Here is a 19,283-nt window from a genome sequence, read left to right on the forward strand (position 1 = left end):
AAAACATAAACAAATTGAAGATTGGCCCACGCACAGCCCACACGCCTAGTTGGGGGCCCAAAACCGTGAGCTAGTGAAAATGTGTAATTAATTGTTAAATGTTTTTTGACGGAAAGCGAATGCGAGACTACAAACAGAGTAGAGAGCAAACCCATTATACCCCCTTTAACGTTTAAGTTTTGCGTGTGTGGGTGTGTGTGGTGAGTGCTGCAGAATAGTGCACTAGAAACAAAAAAAAATGAAGGAAAATTAATAAACCTACGCGCAGAACGAGATATAATACCTACGCAGAACGAAGGACGTTCGCGCGCGCGAGTCCATTTACGACAGGTGGCGGACGTTGAAAAACCAAATCAAGCGAGGAGAGAGAAAAACCATCCTCCGCCACAGAACACACACAAATCAAACCAACAAACTTTCCACGCCATCCGATGGGGGGGAAAAACTGTTGCCCAAAATTATGTGAAAACCAGGCACAAAGTCGCAGCGCGCGTTAGCGTAGGTGGGAGGGAGGAGATCTCTAGGAGCAAGCGCCACGAGATAATGTGGGGTGGAAAAATTATTGTGTATAGGCAACGGGAGACGAGACAGACAGGCGACGGGGCGGAGAGAGGTTACATAAGTTGTGTATAAAGGAATAAAATATACAGATAGAGAAAATAAGAACTATTTAAACATACCGACTGCTGGGTGGTGCATTAACTCCTTTTTGTGTTCAGCTTTTAAGCGGTGGAAATCGAGCTCTTCGATTGGAAAGAACAGAAACGAAAAGCGGTCCTTTGGTACGGCGGGTAAAATACGGCATAAAAATCCGAAAATTCAGCGTCACCGCTTTTTCCCAGGGGAAAGAAAAGCACCCAACGGCCATCGGGGGTTGGGTGTAATTAGTTGCTCCATCATCGATGGGTGGAAGCTTTCACCTACCGCGAAGGACTTCGGAAAACGCTTCACGGTCAGGAAGGAACTTGCCACGAATGTCTAATTGGATGGCGATGGAATGGAATCAATTTCGAGTTTTCCGGGGGGCAGAATGGGGGCCCAACTTTTCGCCCTTTTGGAAAATGAAGCTTGTGTTATGTCTTTTTCGCTTTTTCGCTTTTCCTATCCAGCCGCTATAAGCAATTTATTACGCAGCGAACGGAAAACCAACAGGCAACCAGCAGGAAGAAGCAACAACAACACACAATCGAATTGGCTTGCGGGGTATGGCCGCTTTCCCGCGTACAGGCAAACTTTGCCCCGAAAGAAACACGGCTTCCCACGGTAACGGAGTTTTCCACTAAATAATAATACTTTCTTCCCGTAAAAGCGGCTCGATAGCACACAGTAACAACTTTTGCACCGGGTTTGGGAAAGCTAATTACCAATTTTCCGGGGAAAAAGCGCCCTCCCCCACTCGATCGGCGCTTAGTATAGTTTTAGGCCCGTCCGACAATTAGTTGCTCCCACGCGGAAAATCGGGGCGCATTTTCATCCCACTCGATCAATTGAAATCAATTTCTCGGGCACTGTTCAAACGTATGGCGGCGGCATGATGGTTTATGGAACCCCTTAATTATACGAGAGAGAGAGTTGTTCTCCATGGGTTTTCCATTTTCCTAATAATCATAGTTTCCCACGGGCCCCCACGAAAATCCCGAAAGCCACACACTATGAAAATGGTTCAATAATCGCGAGGTTCTCAGGGAAGCTGCTGCTGCTGCTCGTCGACGAATATTGATATTTATCCGCTTTTCCGCGCTTTTCCGATTATGTTTCCATTACGAGGGGATACTAGAAAGAAAAACGAAGGCATTGGAAAGAAAAAACACGAGAAAATTCGAAAGAAAACAGGTGATTTTGTTGAGAAAAAAGGCTGCGACGATACGCTGTATTTAAATTCCGAAAGCATCATCACCACCCTGTGCGGATCGCTTGCAGCCTCCGAAAAACAGCGTTTGGCGGCGTGCTGAAAATGTTGCGATTTTTAACAAGAGCGCAGGATTTTGAGTAGGTTACCCGCGCGTACGCTGGTAGTGGCATGGTACCATGCGTGTGAGCAGGAAAGGAGAACCCGCCTATCAGCGGCGAAAAGGAGACCGTCCGATAAGGCGATTACGCAGGTGCGGTGCGATCCGTGTTGATGGCAGCGAGAGCAGGACGGCACGATTGCGCTTTTTGAAGACGCTGCACTATGGACGCGATCAAAGCGGCCGGTTGTCGTTTACGTGTTTTGGCGTTTATTTCACGAATTTTTAATCAATTCTTATTACAAAAGCAGCTTAGATGAGAAACAAATAATAAATTTACATTGCCAACACCTGTTTCACTCGAAAAGTTGCATAATAATCTACAGCGACACAATTTTGGCCATCTCTTTTTTTGACCACCGATTGTTCCATAATACGCAAGACAAGATCCACGATCGTTGCAAATTGATAAGGTGCGCTAAGCCGCGCGGTAGAAAGAGCGACCATATGATACAGGTTTTTGGCGAATCAGCGTCCTGCGAGACGGTTACCGCTGGTTACCGTGCGTTAATACGAAAGAGCAGATTTTGCAACCGATCGTAGCAGCCAAGCAAACAGCCTCCTTTGAGCATGGCCTCCTGGTACGATATTGCTCGTAACGGGTTGCAAATGTGTACGGCGAATCGAGTGCGCGCGCGCTGCTTGCATGCTTCCTGGTCGGTCTGGTCTGTCTGTCTGGCTAGCTTTCGTGAATGTTGCACCGCTTCCATATAAATTAAGCCATCCGCAGCCGTGGTGCATCAAATTCAAATGCGTTTGCAATTTATTGATGAGAGAAAACACACGGTCGTCGAGCATATTTGGTAGAATAATTAATTAAATTACGTTTTGTTTAAAAAATATATATTTTATCATTGAATAATTAATGAATTTTTGCTTGGTTTAGCAACAAAGGGCGCATTTCGAGCACGAAAAAGAACATCCAATCCCGTAAACTACTTAAATCCTACTCATCGATCACAACCGGAAACGGGCCCGAAACCCCCGCCCCCAATCCACTAATTAGTTAATGTTATTCTCCCTCACGTCGAACCTATTTTGGGTAAAATTAAATCCTGCTACTCGCACGCTCGGCCCGAATATATTAAGTGAGCAAACATCGGCGTCAAATAGTCGCAGTGCTTCCGCGAGTTGATGATCGATAATTGCACCAGCAACGGTTGATGTTGATTTTACATTACCCGTCCGGTGTCGGTGCGGGAAAGCGCATTTCCGGTGCATTATTCGAAGGGCGTTTATTGTGTGTTCCTCTCCCCCCCCCCCCCCCGGCGAGCCGTTGCCAATATTTCCCAGCGTCCTTAGTGCGTTTTGGGTGAGTGAAGGGTCCCCTAATATCACACGTTCGATCGGCAACGCAGCCGGTGGTAAAAAGGTGCCATCGGCGCGAAACGCAAACACAACCGCGCTTCCCTCCTGTTGGCGTGAAAATTCAATCACAATTTTCCACCACCTCCCCCAAACAATGGTGAGGAGGGACGGCAAACATGGCGCGCCCGGACGGCCATAAATGAGCAAAAGCCATTGACTCGTGAACATTATGCACCACTCAATGGGCTTTTGAAACACACACACACACACACACTCACGTCGATGAACCGCAGTAAATTATGGTGACCAGCCCGTGGCCAACCGTGGCCAAAAACCAATCAAATTAACTATTTTTTTTTAAATCGTTCATTTGCTGATTGAGAGCGGGTGGTTGTTTCTTCTTTTCGGGGGGTTTCAATCATCATTCTAACCAACGCTGCGTCGGTAAAAGCTAAACATAATTTCAATCGCAATCGAAAACAGCTGTAAATCGATCACAAGAAGTCCCTGCGTAGTTGTGACGATGCAAGATGCACCGGAATAATCGAAACCAACAACTGCACCACAGCCACCAGCAGCTAGATAGAGTCCATCGTAGATCAGCTTCCAGTTGCAAATGTAGGCTCTTGCTGCAGCATGCCACCGCAGTTCATCATCCGGAAGCCATCTGTGGGGATGAAGCAAAACGAAAGGGAAAAAAACGAAAAGGTACAATCGAAAACATGATGTTGATTTACCCGAATCCCAACCAGGTACGTGCCTGGGACGACAACCGCCACGACGAGCCGGTTGTATCGCAACCCATCCCGGTGTGGAAGCTAAAGCCATGGCCCTTTTTCGCATGCCCGCACACTACGCAATCTAAATTCCGGTAAATCGTTGATCCGCTGGCCCTGGCAAACGACCGACAGCCCACGGGAGTCCCGCACAAAACGCATCGGCTGCGTGACGCACAACCGAGCGATTGCATTTGCAAAGGTTGTTCCCGTTGGTTCTCATCACTGGCATCGCTCTTGTTTTTTTTTTTACTCTCTCCCTGAACCCAACCCGCTGATCCGGATGCAGCATTCCCAGATGAATTTCCAGCACCACGGCGCCATGAAATACGATCCACGTAGGGACTAGCGCCAGCCAATCCTGGCCGGGAAGATGGCCCACCCGGTTGTGTGGGGGGGGATGGTATCTATTGTAGAATTTCAATTCATTGCCCCACCGAGATTACAAGCACGCGGACATTGGGAATCGAGCAGGGGTTGGCACGTGGTAGAGCAGGAAGCGCAAGGACCTTCCCTCGCCGGGCTTCGCAAACAGCGTCACTTTCTTGCGAGGAAGGACACCGGATCGATGCTGCCGAGCTGATCGGAAGTACACAAATTTACATTGTCGAATTTCATCCCCATCCCCAGTGCTCGGTGCGGATGAAGGAAAGCCGGTAATGATGCTGGTTTTACACACCCACGTTGATTCCCAAAGTCCCAAATCGATTTGTCGCTGGTGCTACGGGATGCCCGCTTCTGCGACAGTGCCGGTCGTAATTTATGGCACGCTAACGATGAGCAAATCGCAAATAAAACGTGCCAATAAATTGGGCGCCCGGTCTGGTTGTGTGAATTGGGCACGAGTTGCGAGTGAATCGGTTGATAATTGAAACTGTCTGGATGCATATGTGTTTGGTTGTGTGCTTGGGAAATCGGCCATAGGGCGTAGTCGAAAAGAACCACTGCCATGTGGTGTAACGATTTAAAATTGAGAACACTTCAAAGTTTTCCCTTTAAAATTCCTACAGGCATTGCGGTTCTGGTTCAAGAACCAACAAATTATCATCATTTCGGGCAATCTAAAGCACGCAGTTTCAATCGAATTCGTACCCACACACTTCTGGATTCCGCATCCTGAAATAATTGATCGATTTAAAAGACTCCTGGCAAACAAACCTCCGCTTCGGAATGTTGCTTCCACGTGCTGCAGCAGTGACGTGTTTGTGTCCAACAGTGCAGCAATTAAACGCCCAAACACGCCCAAGGTGCCCGGCACTGTGTCCTGTCGCAGGATACGGGTCTAAGGTTCTCGTGGCCACAGGTCTGCCATGTCGTGCGTGCGTACGTCGATTCCGTGCGTTTCCAGCTAGTTCCTAGGGTGGCTGCAAAAGGTAGAAAAGCGAGGCAGATGAATATAACAAAAAAGTGCAACTCCGGAACCGATTTCCTGCATCGGCTCGATCCAACTGACGGCAGGCTGGCTACTGTTGACTCAGGTGGACCGAGGCCAATCGAGTTTTCTCACGTACCACCCGTCGTACCACGTTTCTGGAAGGACTGCAGGTTGCTGGTGTGCACGTGTCTTTTTTCGGTATATAGCAATTTTCCGCTACGAAGTGACTAGGATTCATTCCCCGGGCGCGACTATTTCGACGAGTGGTCGTCTCTCGGAAGGGAGTGCATCCATTCACTACAATGACGGTAAGTATTTAATTTGCATCAACAAACCACACGTGCATTACGTTTCTAATTCACTTTCGCATGCAAATTTCCGAACCGGGTTACCGAACGAATGCTGCTTTTTTTTTCAAACCTGTTCCAAGAGGCGAATTTTCTGGAAAAACAACCATCTGGGAAAACGGAAATTTTCTCCTTCCTTCTAACAACTCCACACCAAACTCGGACCGCTCAGCGTTATCCTAACCTCGGTATCAATTATGCACAAACCAATCAAAACCCAACCAACCGGCCGGTCAGTAATCCGGTAATTGAATGTGCGATTGATTGATTCTCTCGATCCCGATCCCGTTGTGGCGTTCAAGGAAGCGTACCGGCGTCTTGAAGGTAATCCCGACCACGGCAAGGCGAATCAGATATGAAATCCCTTCCATAATCGCACGATGAGGGCGAATAGCATCACGCTCGCTACTACTGCGTATTAGTCATCCCGACGGAGGCGTATCATTTCGCAGGTGCGGAGCATTATAACACCATGCGGGGGATTCCGATCCGGTCTTAACCGGGTCAAAGTTTAGCTGAAAGAGCAAGTGAGCATACGGATTTGATGATACGATTCAAAATCCCCATCCGGTAGCGAAGAATAGACTCACCTTCGAAGGAGCCCTGAGTATCCTCTGGTCGAGAGTTCCAGGCTCGTTAGTTCGTGCCGGTAGACGATGTCCTTCTGCAGAGAAAAGGATAGGGCATTCATTCTCCCAAGCACACGAAAACGATATGGTTTCGTGTCGTTTCTTGCTTGAAAGAAAAAAAAGAAAGCAAAATGAATAAGAAAAACAAGAAGCTACACTCAACCGAACAGCTGGTACCAGCAGCGATTAGAATTGATAAATTATGAATCAATTCGAAAGCGAGCGAGCCCGACTGCCACTGACAAGGTGCCCAAGGACCGAGCACACCCGGCCATCTGCATCTTTGCGACGTTCGGCGCCAACCGAAAGGTCGGCAGGCTAATTTACACTTCAGTTCACCGGGCTCAACTAGCCCCGAGGTGGCATCTGGCTAAGCCACCGGTACCGTACCAGGCGGTGGTGTCCGGTGAGTTAATCCTCTCCCGAGTGCCATTAATTAAAATTTACCCTCCACGGCCCGGTTCGTCGGTGGTTGTAATCTGCTCCCGGTGGCCCTCTATGCCACGGCATTTGCTGCGGCTTTCGCTGCATCCGCACAGGGCATCCGGTAGTGGCGAAGGATGGCTACCCCGGGAGGTCGTCCCGGTTCCCGGTGGGTTGCGGTGGTCCCAACGTCGTCGTCTAGGGCTGCTGCATCAAAATTCAACATTAATTTATCTTGGGACCGATCACCACCGACGAAGCGGCTAGCTGCCCTACCTGGTTCTTGTCCTGTGGGCGGTTCATCCGTTGGTGGTGGCTCGGTGCAGTCGAAGGTCAGCGGCTACGATGGAGCATCTGGTCACACGGACCGTACACGTCATATTCAGGAGTCGGCTGTAGGTGTACCAACGCAGAAACGCAGCTTAAATTAGCACCATCAGCAGCACGATACATTTTAACACGCAAAACGATTGCATTCAACCAATTTCTGAAAGTGACAACTTTGACATATGTTTGACACATGGTTTGGACCACGCACGGCCTACTACGTAACGAGTAAACAGGTTCGATTGGGGCGGGTTTTTTGTTGTTGTTTTAACTTTTGCTCTTTGGCCCCTCTTGACGAGCTTGTTTGCACGCTTACACAGCCATAAATCAAAAAGTATCGTTAACGCTAGTGGACACGGCCAACTTCAACACTTCAGCCATCCAATCCGGATGGCTTTCGAACGTCGGAAAGAAAGAATGAGGTGAAAACAACAAAAAAACCCGCACTGCACTCAATCCACATTCCCAACGACCCTTTTGTTTTGCTGGAGGATTACTTTGTTGTGCTTTTCCCGCCAAACGTTTGCGTTGTGCCACAGGGTTTTTTTTCCCGTCCGGCAGGAGGGTGAACTTTTCCCCGCCAACACCCAGCAAATCGCCGCGTGGTGAAACAAGGACACCGCAATCTTTTCGCGAGTACTTTCGCCCACCAGCCGAGCGCGAAGGACCTCGTGTCGAGTGGCAAAAGCTCAAGCGCACTCGACTCGCGCAGACAGCGTGGCAACGGCTGTTTTTTTTCACGCTTTTCTTTCTATTAGTTTTATTACTCCGTTTTGATCCACTCGTGGCAATCAATTGCACTTGCTTGCAGCCGGGAAACGTCCGCTCCCGTCGGCTGGAACTGTCAAGTGTGTGTGTGCACAAACAGAGAAAGCGAAGGACAACGAGGCAGCCAGAAGGTGGCTCTAGTGCCACCGAAAGGACGAACCGGTGGAATTTAATATTGTTTAGATTTATCGCAAGCACACGGAGCGAAGCGGAAAATACCGAACCGAATCTGAATGGCCGTGGATGGTCCGGCGGGTGGCAAACGATCGTTCGGAGTCATTTTTCATTTGTTCCTTTCGCTAGCTCATTACTTTACCCCCGTAGAACGAAGCAAAACCCGTTGGGAGGGACGCCAAATCCGGCACGTCCCAATCCCGTCCCATACCGGGCGAGATGGCATCTTCGTCGAGGTGGCTAAGGAAAAATTAATTATCCCTTCGCAGGGGCGAGTGCATTTTGGGGAAAGATATTAGTTTCGTGCTGGGGTTGGGTGTTTGGAATGTTCGTTTGCGTTGCCACGAGAGGATATATTGAAAATGTTGAATTAAATGCACTTTCAGGGTAGGAAAAATAAATGGAACTACAACGGGCAGCTGGGAGCCTCCATTTTCCAGCACGGTTTCCAAAAAAAGCTACAAATGAAATTCCACAATTTTGATTAAATTTGAATGAAAAAACAATCTGTTAAATTAAAACACGTGCACATTAAATGCTTCACTTTTTGTTTCGTGCAGCTTAACTTATTCCACTATACTTCTAGGACTTCTGATGCTTTTCAGGAAGCTCTACATTCGCAATGTGGAGTTCATTGTTTAAAAAATCACTATTTCCATGTTCTTTCCCCAACATTACGACCCATAATCCGCTCACTGTATCCGCCTGCTTCATTTGCATGGCATTAAATCATTCTAATAATAAACATATTCACTCGGCCATCCGCTTTCACCCCATGCACCCGAGAAGCCACAAATTGAGGCGCTCGAGGAAGCCCAAAAATTTCGAAACTAAATGCATCGCTTCCGGGAACCACTTCACCCTGCGGAAGAAAGCCCCAAAAAACCCGGGTGGGAACGGACGGTTCATGAGTGGGAAATAATTATAAATTATGGTCGTATTCATCGGGGTGAAAATAATACCTCATTTTCACAGCCACCTCACCGATGCGAACGGATTGGCCGACCTAACTGACTGGCCGGGCAGCTTCAGCGAGAACCACAACCCGATCCATATTTCGTTCCGTCACTCACACCCACACTCATCTACTGTGGAAAAACTTTAACCCGTCCCGGCCGCACACGAGCGGCAGGCGCAGATTAACTTCACCGAGTATGGTGTGGCCGACTGATCGTGCTTCTTGCAGTGTCCTGCAAAAGCCCTGTACCGCAGCGAAACTTCTGGCCCACCCACACACATGCGCTCGTTACGGAGTGTCTAATGAGTTTTTGAATGAAGCCAACGGGTGATTGGCGTGGGGCGGCGGCGATTGATGGAGGCGAACGGTCGGGGTTCCCGATGATGGGGCGATTTTCCTTTCGGTTGGCCCCTAATTCGGTTAAACTTTCCCACCACCACCACGGGGTACAGGGCACGTACAAAGCTTGCAATTGATAAGATTAACGAGAGAGTGAGAGAGAGAGAGAGTGAGCGAGAGCACCGGTGAAAGGTGGCATTCAGCTTGACCGCAAGAAGTTTTCACCCACGCGCGCCATGCGAACAACCGGCGTGCGATAACAGCTCATCGGTCAAACAAGCGTCAGCCGGGGGGGGGTGTTGACTCCTTTCCCGGCCCGGTTTCCCGGTTTGTTCCGACGGACACCTTCAGCAATCGAAGAGACAGATTCGGGCGTTTGCCACCCCCACGAGGCCCACGGGATGAATGCGGGGAAGAAACTTTCTCTTATCACCGCCCGGGCAGACTACAAATTGGGTTTTTGGTTTGACTGCTCATCTCGTCCATTTGTGTGTCCATGTGTGGGAGGTTTGGGAGCACAAAACTTATCCAAGCAAATGGGCAACGAATTTGCACCGAGATGAGTGCTTTCGAAATGGGGGGGGGTGTTTGGGTGGCAAACCGCAACCAAACAAGCGCATGCAAACTATAGTTTTGATATATACGACGTATTCACCGACATTTTTATCGCAAAAGGAAAGTTGCTTCCGACGCGCTCCTTTTAGCAGAGTGGAAACAATAATTTAGCGTGCGTGTGGTTGTGGGAGGTCGCATAGAAAACAAATAATTCAAATGTCGCAAAGTTTTAATGCATGCAGCGAAGCGCAAATGGAGGCGCCTGGTGTTTTGTACAAAAGAGCAATAAATGCAAATTCCGCATTCGCTTGCCGATTTTTATTTATTTCTTCCAAGAATTGCAGACAAAACTGTGTGCCCTTTTTGCTTAGTTTCCGATAGATGATAACGCTTGCAAACCCGGTATCACATTCGCAGAAGCACAACGGTGATCGTTTTCCGTACGAGGAATTTGCGTACACCTGCCGTTTCCAGAAACGGAGCATCGTTCCCGTATTTCATGCATTAAAAATATAAACACCACCTGCAACACACCGACGGCGGTGCTCGAGCATGTCAAAAAATATCCTTTAACCAACCCATCGCTCGCTTGCCTGCCCGGTACGGTTACAAAAGAATGTGCCACTCGCAAAAGATCATCCTCTGCCGCCCCGTGACTCCGTGACTCCGGGTGCAGGCATTACATTTTCACGTCCTGGAATTTATCAAAAAAAAAAAACAACCGGAGCCAAACGAGAAACCTCAAACACGGACCACGTCTCGCTCAACCAAAACGCCTGACCTAAAACCGAAAAGCAAACATGCTACCGGGAATCGTTTCAAATTATTTTAACATACCTTTTATTACAGCCGCCTTTACGGGGGGGGGGGGGGGAAGGCTTTAGGCCAACCAGGAGGTAGCAGCTGAACCACCCGCACTGCTCGTTCTCGGTCCCGGAAGGTCCTGGAATTAGGATGCACATTTTATTGCCGCATTCCTGGTACAACGCTGGCTGAACGACGAGAATGCACCCGGAGAATCTGAAGCACGCCTTTTTGCTCCCCCCACACACATACACACATACACACCCCCACACCCCCACGCACACGTACACCGGTGCCATGGGTGAGTGGTTCCGTTCCGTTGGTTTTATTAAATGCCCCCATCTCCGCGTTGCAATGGATTTCCTTTCTCTCAATTTTTCTTCCCCCGGGAACCCGGGACCAAGTCGACTCAACCACCTTCAGGACCCTTGGGGTGGCTTGGGGTTCTGTCATAAATGTTCCCGATGTGCGGTGGCCTGAGCCGGGGAGATGGGGGTGGGGGGGGGGGTAGGCGACGAGCAACCAACCAGGCGACGGAATGCCGGCAGCTTCATTTCCGAGGATCATTCCAATTCAATCCATAAACGACCATTGTCATCTGCCAGCTGGCGACGACGGAGCTTAAAAAAAAAGCAAAAAGAAAAAGGAAAAGCAGCAGCTTCGTCCCCGCACCGGTCGTTACACTCGTCCCGCTGATGGGTTCCTCGGTTATGGAAAATGCCATTTCGATTGAATCGAGACACACGTTACCTCCACCTTTTTTTTTGTTCTCGAAACTCGCCCCATAATCGTTTTCCAATCAGTAAGGGATTCCGAGGTCGTCTCCGGGCTTTTTGTGAGCTTTTCTTCTTTCTTTTTTTTCTTGTTGCCCAGCAGTAAAGATAACTGCCTGCAATCCACGAAATGTCACCGAAACCGGTGAGGAATTGAATTATAATGTAGTGCTTTATTGCGCCGTGTTTTTGGTGATAAGCTCGCAGCAGCGCAAAACGGAGCGAAATTTTAATTACGAACGCTCGAAAGGAACGAGCCGGCTTCAGTTTACTCTTCTCGCTTCAAACACTTCGCAGGGTTGCCTCTAAAGGCAAGAAAGATTGACAACTCCTGGCAGCAGCCCTTGTCTAAGCGCCAACAGAAGGCGAGATGTGTGTAATAACGAACGCGAAATAAAACCCCCCCCGGCTCGAAAGCTCCACTTTCACGCAGCGTGTACATACGTTTTACCATTACGATTACCATAACTCGTGCACTTTCACCCGTGCGCCATTACTATCATTCCCGGTTCCCGGATGCACCTTGCCGCGCGCGCGCGCGTGTGTGTCCTTTTTTTCTGCAATCCAATCCACGTCTGAAATTATCATCCCGTGCTTGGGTGCCCCATTTCGACGCACGAGGAATCACGAGGCGCAGTAATTGAATTCGGCGTAACTGCACGGAAAGAAATTGAATTTTTACAAGCATGTGCGAAAATAAATTGCACTCTCCCATCCGACCGGTTTGTGGAGCTATTTTGTTTTGAAAGGCACGCCTGGATGGGTATGGGAAGCACTTTACCGTTAATGGTGAACCTCCCTGTTACAGGGATAAGGGCTTGTGGATATAGTGCAGTGATAAACCAGTTTAAGATCGCGCTTCTTTCCTGAGAGATTTTTAATGTTTTAATAGTCATCTTGAATTAAAAAATCTTTTTAAGGTGCCTTGCGATTTGTGATGCTTGTTTTTGAGACACAAAGTAGATTAGAAACCCTCTAAATCTAAATAAGAAAGACAGGAAATTAAATCAAAGAGAGCGGAATAAAGTTATGAGTTGTTTTACTATCGCAAATTTTATCAGCAAGAAGTCCCATCCCTTTTCGACGAGCGGTTGTTGTTGCGATAAAAAAGAATCCCACCATTAGAAAAAACTAACTCCTCCCCGGTGGCTCTTATCGGCGGATCCATCTTAACGGTGCTTCTCGCCGAACTGAACGGACCCACCGGATGATCCTTTTTATCGTGCTTCATCGTGCGACGAACGGGAGCAAATATATCGGTAAAATCTTCCCTCCCATGGGACCGTTCAATTTACGACACGCAAGGATCAGTATCGCCAAGCCGACCGAAACGTAAACGAACACAACCCAAGCGTACAAGCGCGACAACGGGAAAACACCATCTCAGACACGGTGGCGGCCGAAACGACGGAGACTGTTATTTTACATTTTAATTAAACGATATTTATGAGCTTTTGTCCTTGGGAAGTGAGATGGTCGTGGCACGCGGAATCCTCACTCTCTAAAAGCAAGACCAGAGCCGTGGATTGTCTTTAAGACGAGCTTCAAAAGGCGCACGGAACACGAACCGTCATCATCGTCTTCGTGAACGGGTCCCATTACAAGCGAGCGAGTTGGCAAGAGTTAAGAGCGGTTAAGAGGCATTCCAGCACCCCCAACGGGGACATCTTCACACACTGTTTATTCGTGCTCGAGAATTGAAATGAACGATGGCATGTATGTGAGTGTGTATTTAAGGTTCTCTTCAGCAAAAGGCTCTTCACTTACCGGCCGGTTCGTGTTCCCGGTGTATGGAGGATAATTTCCACGCGCTTTTCCGAGTGAGACGACACCGGAGACGACTCGCGTGCGGACGCCGATTCCGGTGATCCTTTAATTACGCCAAACGTGAAGTATTTGCCAGCCTCCCGCATTAAGCTGGAGGTGTGAGCTTACGATTGTAATTTACACCCGCGCGAAACAAAAGCACCGTTTGAGCTGCGAGAGATGTTTGCTTTCCGTTTGCCACATCAAATACGGTTCCAGCTGGGGCTGGAAAAGGCATGCATTTGGACTTGCATAATTTTTTTTAATTCCATTCAATCAAATTAGACCAACGAGGAAGGAAAAATTAAAAAAAGATGGAACACAACAAGGAAAGCTCTAATTCGTTGGTCCAAAGCTTAAAACAACGCACAAATTGGCCTTGATTTTAATGAACCATGAACAGTGATAGCCTTTAGCAAGCGCCCCAAACCCCAACGAGCAGCTTCGAAACCGTACGCTTCGGGATATTTCTGCTTCTGATGCCCGGTTCCGAACCCGGTGGCTGTTTTTGATTGCTTGCTTCTTGTGTGCTTTAAGCCCGGGGAGAGCGTCTGCGATAGTGGGTAGAGCTTTCGCTCACTCAGACGGTTCTAATGGTTACTGGCAGGTTGTGTTTTGTTGCGAACGAGCCCCGGGAATCGGTTCCACGCGAAAGGAACTCGTGCCACCGGCAGCAGCAGCAGCAGCATGTGAAAAACGTCATATGACAACGGCAATGATGACAGCGAGGACGACGACAGGTTCCAGAGCCTGCTGCGGATCTCCACATCGAGATGACAGGTGATGGTTTTTGTCGCGAGCTACTTTGATTTCATCCGAGCCACCATCAAGCCCTAGAACGCCTAATGTGCACCCGGTGCATTGTGTGCTTCATTTGGCGCATCTTTCAACCGGAATGCGCTGCCGCTCTTTGATAGTTTGCTGGCTTGTCATATGACGCAGAAGCTTTCCTTTACGAACCCTTTACCAACGGGGGTCCAGAACAAATGGAGGGATGGGTAACGGACAACACATACACCCACACGCACACAAAAGGGTTGCAGATTGGAATTGTATCGCATTTTCGCTCACGATCGGTCATTCGCCGATTGGGTTGCATTTTTCGCATTCCTCGAGCCGTTCGACCGCCAGTAAAAAGCAACGATTGGCGGTCATGGGAATGCTGCAGTCCGGCGGTCTAAAAGAGATACGCATTCCGGCTGCAGTCCGCGTGCCCGGACAATCGTCATGTTATCGTTGTGTGCCACTGATCGCTTCATTTGTGGAAAAGATGCTCGAGCCCGAGTGGCGAAATGGCAAACGAAGCGACCATCCAAAGTCAAGGGAAGCTTAGTGATGGATCGATCCGACCACTTCGAGCTCGGTTTGACCGGAATATCGTCGGTTGGTGTCTGTTTTTTTTTGTTGCTTTTTCGTCCTTTCGGACGTTTTGTGCCCGCGTTTTCCTTTTTTTTTGCCACACGATGGCACCACCGAACCTGTTGGACAAAAGGGTAGCTTCATTTTCCACCGTTTGATTCGTTGCATACAACGAAACCCCAAGAAGCCGCATTTCCGGTGCTAGTGGTGTGCCAAAAACGTATGAAAAGAAAAAGAAAAGACAAGGCGGCATTCGGGATTCCGGTCCGTTTCTGGATGCGTTCTCAATCTCTGCCTCAATCGCATGCAATACTATGACCCTTTGTGAAAGGGTCAGTAAGACTGCGGGCAAAAAATAAAATAAAACCACAAAAAAATCGATCCGAAACCGGGATCCTGCGCTAACGGGAGACTAAATCGCATCGCAATAAAACCAAAATACCACTTAACGCCAAACCCAAGCGCTTTTCCGTGCCACTCGGGGTTTCTTCCCCCCGTGAGTCCGGGGGTTGGATTTCCCACTATTTTCCATTCGCCATTCAGAGGAACTCAGCAACCGCCCACACACTGAGTTCGGTTGAAATTCACGGCCGATTCCGTTGGCAGCAAAAAGCGATGCCAATGCCATGCCAAGAAACGCTCGGTCGATCGTCATCGATCGATCGAAATGGCTGGCTACGGGTACGGGAGGGTGCCAAAATTTTAATGAGCCTATTTACGATAACATTTATAGCCGGCGCCTTCGGGGCATCATTATGGTTGGTCCATAAAATATGGCAGCCAGGCAAATGTAGCTGTGGTAAGGTTCCAAGAAACTATTAGTTGTTTTCGCCCGTCATTCTAGTACGGTTTTTGTTTGGGAAATATGATTCAAATGAATTTTCGTTCAAAAGCATCACTCAACAAGCTAAATATAATCCAATTTGATTGGGTGTACACATAATAAAATCTATTTTATTTATACGATTCTCCGACTATTTATATTTGCATTTGGCGAAAGGATGTAAACGGGATCGTCGCATTTTTCTTTCCGAATAAAATAAAAGTAAGCATCCCAAAAAAAAAGCCCTTCCAAAGAAACGCTCAGCTACTTGCCTCGTATTACGCGGTGAAAAGCCCACCCAAAAGAAGGCTCCTTTTCCGTGGTACGCACTCTCCTCTTCAACATGCTCGCTCCCTGAGCCGGTTGGCACGAAAAACGATCCCATTAAAACACGACTTTCTCGCCGTGGGCCAAAAATGCGCCCACGGTGGTCGCAAAAGGCGCGCCACTAATGGGCGCGAGTTGGATATTCGGGCTCACTTTTCTTCGTTTTCTTCCCACATTTTGCCCCCGAGCTGTTGCTTTTTGGATTGGTCTTTTCTCCGACAAACACACACCGCCACAGGAAGCTCCTTCGGCAATGGCATCATTTCTCTTCACGCTCTTTGTCCCCGGAACCCGGGAAGCCCCGGGAAACACCACCATCATGTCGTTTGAATTTTGTTTTCCTTTTATTTTTCGTTTGGTATGATTTTCCCATCCAGTCCGTCGGGTTTCGATGCGTCGCAGGACACTTTGAAGCTGGCGCGTCACGTCACGTAAAAACCGATCACTCTTACTCGCCCGGTGGCATTACACCGACCTCAATGGGCACCGGAGTAGCCCCCTGGCAGAATAGGCCTCGTTCAAAGCACAGGAAATGGGACGGAAATAAGGGCCGCATCGCATGGTTGCGAACATTCGGGGGCCCAATCCCTACCGGCAAACCGGCATTGGTGAATTTCTCGAGCTTAACGTGCCGGAGCGAAACGGCAAGGACTCCCCCGACCGGGAATGGAACCGCTGGGAGGTGAATTTTCCTGACACCGGCCAAACACCCGCCGAGGGTGGCGACAAACGACTTGTTAATTGCCGTTTGAAACGGGAAATGACGCTTTATCGAAAATACGTGCCGTTGGGTAATTCGCTTTCTCTTGGATGAAGGTATGCGGGTGGCGTAATGAGGTAATTTACATTTTTTGTTTTGTTTCATTGGGGGGAGTATCGAAAAGTTGTGTTACCTTTCAAACAAATCGAGCATAAATACACGCCACGATACATTTTCCCCCATGCAGGTTGATGATGCGAAGAAATTCCCATTAACATAACGATAAAACCAACTGACCCGTGTTTGATTAGATTATTTCAGAAAAGGCAAATTAAATATATGGCTTAAAACGCTCAAGAATAGACATCCTGAAATGTACTCCAAGCGGGCTATAGTGATAAGAAGCACAAAAGCATTATGCTTGGTGTAAAAGCTTCATTTAAACTCCAAAAAAATCACATTCACATTCCTTCTCGGCAAGATAACATCCCTTGGCGTCTTAAATGTCCTTCAAGCACGGCACATTCACCGCATCCTTCACCTGAGAAGGTATAAACTCCAACCATCCAGCTTCGATTCCCTTGTGAGCGATTTGATGAAACCAAAATGAATGTCACCATGCAGGTACGTGGTCATTTCCGCGAAACGTGCTTTTTTCCACAATCCTTGCTGGTTTTATGAATTTTCTCCCCGAAAGTAAGACTCAGACTTTTGGGCCATTTTTTGCTCCCGTACTTTTACCATTGAAATGTCACCCAACAACACAGTGACGCCGAGTTTTGTCACCACCGGGTCCTGAGTGTAATGTTTACAGTCATGATTATGGTGACACCGACGATGACGATGATGATGATGATGGTAATGCTGCATGAACTGTGCGAGCTTTACGAGCTGCTAGCCAAAAATTAATGACACCCGTCGCCATAATTCGTCCACCGGCCGGAAAATGGAAGCAACAACATGCAATAACACACACGGGGGGAGAGAGAAGAAAAAAAAAAGAAAAGAGCACCACATTCCATACAGCCCAAAAGTTTGGCGTGATGCATTCATAATAATAACACCGACACGAATTGTTACTGCCGGACGCGTCCACCCGGCGGTGGCGCTTGAGGCAGGAGAAAAACTATAAATTTCCTCCCACAACCCACACCCACCCACAAGGGATGCACTTTCCCATCGCGTGCCTTTTTCTCACGGGCTGTGTTGAGGCGCATAACACCATGCACACGTATGCGACCCCGGGGGTTCGCTTCTTTGGCAAAACAAGGCGAGTCAACGTGAAAATAATAAAAAAAATGGACCACAGACCGATATCACTCACGTACGACCGGGACCGTTACTGCTGACATTGTTGCGCTGGCTGGCAGGATTGCAATAAGTGGCCCGGGTCCCGGGATTGCCGACACTTACGCTCATTGCGCCGTTTCGCGCGGGCACGGGCTCTCCCATAAAATATGATAGATACTGCGCCCATTGTGGGCCGCGATATTATGCCGTCTATTCGTGCGATTCCCTGGGATGTGGAATTTGTGCACCAAACCGAACGTAGGGCGGCGAAGAAAGGGAAGAATAAATGCGGCCATATATGCACTGCCAGCACGGAACAATAAACTGCAATGGGGGAGGCACATCAACGACAAAAAAAAACAACAGACTGAACGGAAAATATTGCTTGGGGTCTCAGTCAGCCAAAACCATTTGGTGTGGCGCTTTCGAGCTCGTCATTTTTCGTGTCCTTTCGTGTATGTGTGTGTGAGGGTTTGTGGTTTTTGTGTTTGCTTATCGATGTGCGATAATGGAGAGCCGTTCCTTTTTGGTCGGTTTGCGATCGTCCGGACGCCATTTTTTTTCTCCCCCTTCTCGTTTGTTGCAAACGAATTAATAGAGCGGAATATTGCGGAATGAAGAGGCTACGCTGTCTGATGGCATACGCGACCTCTCCCCCGAAACAGGCGGCAACAAATGGGACGTCATCTAACATACTGCACCGGGTCGGTCATCTAATTGCACCGGCCAGCTTTTCACCCGTCGCACATGATTTGTACCACACGAGATGGTGTAGCTTTATTGTGGTGTAATAAAAATCAAAAGCCATCCCGGGGAATGACGTTAGCGTGACACAAGCACTGAGATGCATTTTTTGGGTTGCTTTGATGAATGATCTGTCATTTACTACGGTCAATTGTTTGGAAGAAAGAAAAAAAAACAATTCACGGCTCCATACGCATTCATCATAGCAGTTGCTTTATTTTGTTCATCAATAAAAGAAACATCATATCTCAAATCAAAACGTATTACGTCTGTTTATTATCCTATAGTTTTTTAATATAAAATTAATACATGCGGATTTTTAAGTACACCGAATCAACATGCTAAAGGATCTAATAAAATATCCATCACCAGAAACGCAATTGACAAAAGAGGCTTTAAATGAACCCACTTATGAGTATGCGGCACTTGAACCCATATTCCGAAAAGAGAACAGCAAAAATCGTAACATTTAACTCTTAACCACACACTCCCACACAACTACGACGGTAAAACTGCTCCACCCCACCCGGATAAAGTGAAATTTTACGCCTTTAATTAAAATCAAACAGTGTACCATCCGTCTATTTTACGCGAGCTGCACCGGTTGGTGCACGTGCACAATTTTCGCGATGCGATTTCGTTCGTTTTTCTTTTTTTCAACCGATAATC

This window comes from Anopheles nili, chromosome 2 (assembly GCF_943737925.1).
Source record: "Anopheles nili chromosome 2, idAnoNiliSN_F5_01, whole genome shotgun sequence".
Taxonomy (NCBI): Eukaryota; Metazoa; Arthropoda; class Insecta; order Diptera; family Culicidae; genus Anopheles; species Anopheles nili.